A 6455-nucleotide genomic window follows, 5' to 3' on the forward strand; every position below is an offset into this window, starting at 1 on the left:
TGTATTCCTGCTTGCAGTGGATGGATGGTCTAGTTTTAATCTTGCCAGCATTTAGTTGTCACTATGTTTTATTTTCATACTTTTCAGCTATGTTGTCCTGATGACTGATGACGTGGACAATCTTCAACTGTTTTTATGCAGCATGTAGACATTCTTTCCCGTGATATGTCCATCTTCTTACATTAATATTTTCTGCAGTGCTGGGGATCAAATCCAGGGCTTAGAGTATATTACACAAGTGCCTGTTCACTGAACTATATCCCAACTCCGTGCCCATTTTTCTTTTTGAGACAGGGTCTCACTATATAACTCTGGCTGACCTGGAACTATCTATGTAGACCAGGCTGATCTTGAACTCACAGAAATCCACCTGCCTTTGACTTCTATGCTGGGATTAAAGCTGTGCACTGATGTGGGGATTAAACAAGGCAACTCCATGCAGCTTATCTGGTAGTTAAAAGGTTTATTTTGGGGTAACTTACAGCCAGTAAAGGGGTTGGTTACAGGATGTGGGAGAGGTGAGGTGCAGTCCAGCATGGTTCTCTGGAGAACTCTGACTTGGTCTGCAATCCAGCATTCAGGATCATGAGGAGCCAAGAGGGCCAGCAGGTATGGATATGGGTCTTGAGGGCTCCTGTCTTGGCCATGCCCCAGGGGGGAGGGGGGAGCAGGTCATAGGTAGGTGTGGCAGTTACCAGCTGCCTCATTGGGGTGGTGCTTCAAGGTCAAATCTGGAACAGCTACCCACTACAGTGCACCAAGCTCCTTCTCATTTTTAAATCAAACATGTGCTCTTAGTCTTCTGGCTTGAGAGATATTTATACAGTCGGTGTATCTTTGATCATCTGTATTGTCTCTTAGATTGTGGCTTATCTTTCTGCCCCCTTATGCAGATAATGACCTGTTTTCCAGGTTGTCCTTTTACGGACCATGCTTTTGATGGTAAATCTCACAGCTCATGTCCTCGTCCTCAGTCTTGGAGACTTTCTTCTTGGTATCTTCTGAATGTCCATGGTTGTGTTTCTACCCTCAGCCCATGATCCATTTTGAGCTGACTTTTGGGTAAGGTGTAAGAGTCAGGTCTGTCTTTTTTCTTCCCATGGGAACATCGTTTGCTCCAGTACTGCTCACTGGAGAGGCCATCCATCCTTCCCCCAGGAGGTGACTTTGAAGCTCTGTAGGAAATCAGCATGTCATATTTTCCCATCCCTTCCTTCTGTGCTGTTTATTCTGCCCTGTTGATCTATGTGTCTCTCTGCTCACCAGCACCATATTATTTTGATGACTGTACATGTTCTGTTCCTTCATGAGAAGTGGAGTGGATCTTGCCACTTAAACCTTTAAAAAAATTCTTTTTGAAATTTATTTTTATTTTACATGTATGGGTGTTTTACCTGCACGTATGTCTGTGCACCACATGCATATATTGCCTACAGAGGCCAGAAGAAGGTGTCAGATTCCGTCGGACTGAAGTTACAGATGCTTGATGGCTGCCATGCAGATGCTGAGAACTGAACCTAGACCTTCTAGAAGAGCAAGCAGTCAGTGCTCTTAACTGCGGAGCCATATCTCCAGCTCCCTCTTCATCCCTTTTAAAAATCCACAATTTTTCTTGTCTTTTCTAGTTTGTTTTAATAAGTTTCTCTCATCTACCAAAGTTTTCTTACTGGTGTTTTGTTAGAAATGGAGTTATAACCAGAGAACTGTTTGGGGAGAGGTTATATCTTTAATAGGTCTGTTGATCAATGAACATGGTGTATCTTTCCATATATGTAGTTCTTTTTGAAAGATTTATTTTATTTTTAATGATGCAAATATGTGTATGTCTGTATGTGAGTATGTGTACATGAATACGGGTGTCCATGCAGGCCAGGAAAGGGTGCTGGATCCCCTGGAGCTGGAGTTATAGTCAGTTGTGAGTCATCAGACATGGATGCTGGGAACTGAACTTGAGTCCTCATGAAGAGCAGGAAGTGGCCTTAACCACTGAGCCATTTCTCCAGCCCCTATATTTAGTTCTTACTTGCTTCCTGCTCTTTAATCAGATTTTCTGCACATAGATCATCTGTGTAGTCTAGTCCCCATACATCTGAGAACTTCATTTTCTTTGGTGTGATGATGCATAGTGTTGTTTTCTTTCTTTGTCTTTTGACATTGCTGGGATGTTTATTTTTGGGAGAAATATGGTATTGGATTGTTTCAGAATCTAATCATCACATGTTTGTTCTTCACATCTATCTATCTATCTATCTATCTATCTATCTATCTATCTATCTATCTATCTATCTATCTATCTATCTATCTCGTTATGTGTGTCTGTGTGGGGGAGTGAGCACATGCCACAGCATGCAGGTAGGTGCAGGTCAGAGGACAGCTTGTGTGAGTAGAATCTCCCTTTCACCATGTATGTTCCAGGGACCAAACCCAGGTCATCAGACTTGGCGGTAAGCACCTTTACCTGCTGAGCCATCTCACTGGCCACACTTTCATTTTAAATATTTAGTCATGTGCTGCATGATAGCTGTCCATTTTGGCCAGTGATGGGTGGCATAGACAGTCTTGCTAGAGAAGTAGTCTGTAAGGTTATAATGGAACCAAAAAAATTCCTAGAACCTAGTACTTTTAGCTTATCTTTCCTATGTTTAGATATGTTTAAGTAAATAATTTTACTTAATATGTTTACTTTATATGTTTAAGTAAAAAATGCTTACCATGGTTCACCAACAATTATTCAGGTATTCAATACAGTAGTAGATTGTACAGGTTTGTACAATAGACTGTACCACACAACCTGAGTGTATAGTAGGCTATACAATCTGGTTTTGTGTGAGGATACTCTGCCCTGTCCACATCACACCACAACAGTCTAAGTGACAGGAGACTGCACAGAAATGGGATTGAGTGTTGTGTTTGTGTATTGATCTTGCTCCCCGAATCCTATGGAACTCTTTCTGTTAGTGACTCTGTTGTTGTTTACTGAAGGACTTTCCTAGATGCTCTGGGTTGTTCTGTGTACACAGCTGCATCAGGAGCAGTTATTTTCTTCCATGAAGTGTGCTTTTCCTCCTCGCTTTGCTGCAGGGGTTAGGACTTTCAGCCTGTGTTAAGTAGAGTAGTGAGGGAGGCATCTGCCTTCTTCACAGGATTGAGAGTGCACCTCACTTTGCTCCGCTAGCTGGGGTTCTGTAGAGGCTCTTTATTAAGCTGAGGCAATTATTCTGTATTCTTAGCATGATGAAGATTTTTTCCCCATGAATTCCTCCTGAATTTTGTTGGATGCTTTACTGCATTACTACATATGATTGTTCTCCGTTAGCATGTTGATATGATAAGCTCTATGATCATTTTTTTTTCATGACTGAGGCTGAGGGCATCACAAGGCAAAAAGGCACACTTGCATGTGTAAGAGGGCAGACGCAAGAGGTCGTGATGGGGTGAGCACAAGTGTATGTTTGTGAGACACGGGGCTTTTATAGCAAAAGTTACACTTTTTTTATAGTTACACTTGTGTAACATTCGGCCATGTTAACGACATCCATCCATCTGTGAAGGGAAAGGCCTCCTTATTGTAGCTAGAGTTTTCCGGCCTTGCCCACAGTCAGAACAAATCTTTGTCACCCGCCAGTCCCACAGCCGCTCAGACCCAACCAAGTAAACACAGAGACTTATATTGCATACAAACTGTATGGCTGTGGCAGGCTTCTTGCTAACTGTTCTTATAGCTTAAATTAATCCATTTCCACAAATCTATACCTTGCCACGTAGCTGGTGGCTTACCGGCGTCTTCACATGCTGCTGGTCATGGCAGCAGCTGGCAGTGTCTCCCTGCCTCAGCCTTCTGCTTCCCAGAATTTTCCTCTTTCCTTGTCCCACCTACTTCCTGCCTAGCCACTGGCCAATCAGTGTTTTATTTGACATACAGACCATCCCACAGCACCTTATAGTCAAAGGTCCCACCTCTCGGTATTGTTACAGTGTCCATTACATCACCGCCTACATTTGGGAAGAGCTATTAAAGCCACAACAGCCGGGCGGTGGTGGCGCACGCCTTTAATCCCAGCACTCGGGAGGCAGAGGCAGGCGGATCTCTGTGAGTTCGAGGCCAGCCTGGGCTACCAAGTGAGATCCAGGAAAGGCGCAAAGCTACACAAGAGAAACCCTGTCTCGAAAAACCAAAAAAAAAAAAAAAAAAAAAAAAAAAAAAAAAAAATAAAGCCACAACACACCTCCTTACATGGCTTCAGGCTCTGTAGTGTTGTCTCTTTTCATGCCTGATATTGGTGTTTGATATCTCTCTCTTCTCTGTTTTTCTCAGACTTGCTAAAAGCCTATCAACTTTTTGTTATTTTCAGAAACACTTATTTTTATATTATGTGTATGGGTGTGTGTGTGATACTAGAGACTTAACTCAGGACTTTGCATTTGCTAAGCAAGTACTCCACCCCTGGGCTGTATCCCCAGACTTCTTAATTTTTATTTTGAGATAGGCTCTCACTGGTTTGCTCAGGTTGGCTTTGAACTCATTTTTGCCTAGGTAGGCCTTGAACTTGTTATTCTTTTGTTCCAACTTCTTGAGTAGCCGGCATTGCGGGTGTGCATCACTAGTTTAGGTTTGATTGATGACCCCTGGGGTCATATGCTGGTCCCACAGTCAGAATTATGTCATCTCACATGATTTTGCCAGAGAACAACTCTGCTTTATCTGAAGTTTTTACCTCTTGTATCCACTCTCCGATTCATAGTTTACCATTGATTTCCTCTGAGTGTGTTGCTTTTACCTCATCTTGTTCCCTGTAAGTCACTGTCAGCCACCTGTCCTGTCAATCAGATCTGCCCTCAGTCCTACTGGGGAAGTCGAAGGGACCATGGAGCAGCCACCCTGTCACTGCTGGGAAATTAATTGGGAATCAAATATTTGCCTACTTCAGGGTGATTTATCACAATTAAAAGGAGTCACTATTTGCCCTTTGGGTCAAGTCAGAGATTTCAAGGGGTTGACTGCTGGAACATGTTAATAAATCACACTGGGGTGTGCCTTTGTGCCTGGAAGAACTTGTCCACAGGGACCTCCACAGGTGTCCAGAGGAGCTAGTTTAAAGATGGTGGTTAGAAGCATGTTGAGGGCTCTTTCTCATCTGAGAGTCCCTCAGGAGTCCCTCCACGCTTATAGATCAAATTTCCACCACAGCCAGCTTCTTTTGCTGTTCATTGTTGTTTATCCAGAGAATACCAGATGTGGCTTAGAATCAGTTCAGAGTTTATGATAAAGTTTATGACACTAGGAACAGCTGAATTGTATGTCTCTAGCTCATGCTCATTTCAAGATGTGCACTGGTCAGGGATGGGGAGATGGCTCCAGCAGGGAAAGTACTTGCTACCCAAACATGAGGACTTGAGTTCAGATCTCTAGCACTGGTGTGAGAAATCCAGCGTGATTGCGGATACCCATAATGCTAGGCCAGGAGGTGGAGGTGGGAGGGTCCCAGGGCTGGCCGACCAGCTAATCTAGACAATCTGTGAGCTGCAGGTTCAGTGAGAGACCCTGTCTCAAAGGATATGGTGGAGAGTGACAGAGGAAGACAGCTAATGTTCATGTGCGGTCTCTGCACACACATGCATATACCATACACACTACATTACCCATGTGCATGCTTGTACACACACAGGAGATGTGGGGGCGGGGGGGGGGGGAGGGAGGAGGAAGAGGGAGAGGGAGAGAGGTGTGCTATGGTCACATGCTTTCAGGGCAAAATCACTAGTGGAATGATTTCCTTGTCTCTGTCTGTCTTTTTTCCCTGCCTCTGTCAGTGCTGGGGATCGAACCTATGGCCTCACAAATGCTAGGCAAGTTTTCTTTTTCTAATTTAATATTAGATAAATATTTCTAAGCCTACAGCACCCGGTATTCCCAGGTGGTCTCCCATCCAAGTACTAACAAGGCCCGACCCTGCTTAGCTTCTGAGATCAGACGAGATCGAGCGCGTTCAGGGTGGTGTGGCCGTAGACGCTAGGCAAGTTTTCTATCACTGGCCCACAGCCCAGCTTCTTTCAAAAAAAATATTTTTTTTTTTTTTGAGGATGCATATAAGTGGCTCTGCAGAAGTCAGGTCTGCTATGGCAGCCATATTCTAGTGAGGTGAAAAGAAACCCTGACTTTTCAGTTTGCTGTTGCTTCTGGAGAACTCAGTTCTAGAAACTACTGACAACTGGGATTGGTTAACCTCCACTAAAGATGCAAATCCAGCAAGGGCAGGAGTCCTCTGACTAGACCAAACCTAAAAGTTAAAATGCAACAGCTTTGGGGGCACAGGTGCTTATCTTGGGCAAGACTATCGCAGTTCAACTCTTAGGAACATTATTTTTAAACATTAATTAGTGTGTGTGTGTGTGTGTGTGTGTGTGTGTGTGTGTGTGTGTCTCCCAGGTATTTCACAACACACATGTGGAGGTCAGAG

General features: G+C 43.8%; 1 non-coding gene across 1 annotated transcript; it reads right to left on the reverse strand.

Moving 5' to 3' along the window:
- Window positions 1-5887: 5887 nt before the first annotated feature.
- On the reverse strand, window positions 5888-6006 carry LOC121828464 (5S ribosomal RNA). The gene has a single exon (XR_006070925.2). It is a non-coding gene; the product is annotated as a 5S ribosomal RNA (ribosomal RNA).
- Between the last annotated feature and the right edge of the window lie 449 nt (window positions 6007-6455).

The sequence above is a fragment of the Peromyscus maniculatus genome, chromosome 3 (assembly GCF_049852395.1).
Source record: "Peromyscus maniculatus bairdii isolate BWxNUB_F1_BW_parent chromosome 3, HU_Pman_BW_mat_3.1, whole genome shotgun sequence".
NCBI lineage: Eukaryota > Metazoa > Chordata > Mammalia > Rodentia > Cricetidae > Peromyscus > Peromyscus maniculatus.